Here is a 1,326-nt window from a genome sequence, read left to right as displayed (position 1 = left end):
ATATATATATTTGCTATTTACTGGTTTGTAGTTTTAGTAAGTCCATTTTGAACCCCCCACTGCCACTACACATAACAATAAATTAAGTAGATTCGTGCAAAACAGTAAATGAAAATTTATAAATTAATTCTCTTTATACTAATCCCTTCTCAACGGTAACCTCTCTATAGCGGACAAGATAATCTTTCCCTTGGATCCCCTTTATGTAGAAGTTTCACTGTATTTGTTTTCCTGATCGGTGTATTAAATATATATACATATATAATAGGACCGAAAGAGCGCGAAGCGATGATAGGGGCAGAAACAAGGGCGTCTCCTAGACAACTCCAAGGTCGGAGGCAACCCCTACCGCCGTTATACATGGGTCACCTGATCAATCTATATCCCGCACTCTATTGTGCAATATAATTTACAGTAATATATTTATATATTATATATTCCCAAGAAGAATGAATTTATTTATTTTAATAATATTTCACTAGCACCCTGACTTATAGCGTTTGTGAAATTAAGGATGAAACCAAGTTAAGGCGACAAAAGTCAATAATTAAATTATAAAAATAATAATATGATTAAATCATCATAATTAAAAATATGAATCAACTTTCTTACTCTCTTCTTCCCGTAATAGTCTGTAAAATATCTCTATTACATCATAACGTTTTATTGATTTTTGAAGGTTTTGAAATATTTAATTTTTTTTTTTTTTTTTATAAAACTTAACGATCATTTCTAAAACCTATTTTACTTATGGACTAGAAATTAGGAGGACAGTTAAAACCTCTGACATCAAACGCGTTCCATCCTATCGGCCCAAAATCCTTAGAACAGTTGACAATGCTCCTTACTATAGGGGTATTTATGATCTTTAGTTTAGCATGTTAAAGTATGTTAAATGGAAAAATATTTCCTTCTTTTACCCTGTTAAAACGATATAACATATAACATGATTGGGAGTCTGTTACTAAATAGACCAGCTGAGCTTGTTTCCGTTTTATTTGTTATCGTGTTAGGTTACTTAATCGTAGTTTGTGTTTGTTTTTTTCTTTTGTATTTTGTTTTGGACTTTTTAAAAATGAAACGTAATGAGTGGACTGTATAGGATTGAATTAAAATACAATTAACAGAATTAACTTTATATTTGACATACAAATTAAAGATAAAGTGAATACAAAGTAATTGAATTTTCAATGTAATTAAAGTGAGATGAAAATTCTCTTTTCGAAATCAATAGCAGAGAAATTCAATCTATTTCAAAGATATATAAGAAGATGGTCAGGGTTGCGGTCAAAAATGAAACAAAAATAGTTTACAACTATTTATTTT

Source organism: Halyomorpha halys, unplaced genomic scaffold, assembly GCF_000696795.3.
Source record: "Halyomorpha halys isolate HHAL.00 unplaced genomic scaffold, Hhal_1.1 Scaffold1935.1, whole genome shotgun sequence".
Taxonomy (NCBI): Eukaryota; Metazoa; Arthropoda; class Insecta; order Hemiptera; family Pentatomidae; genus Halyomorpha; species Halyomorpha halys.
The sequence above is the reverse complement of the archived record's forward strand: the minus strand, read 5'-3'. Positions refer to the sequence as shown.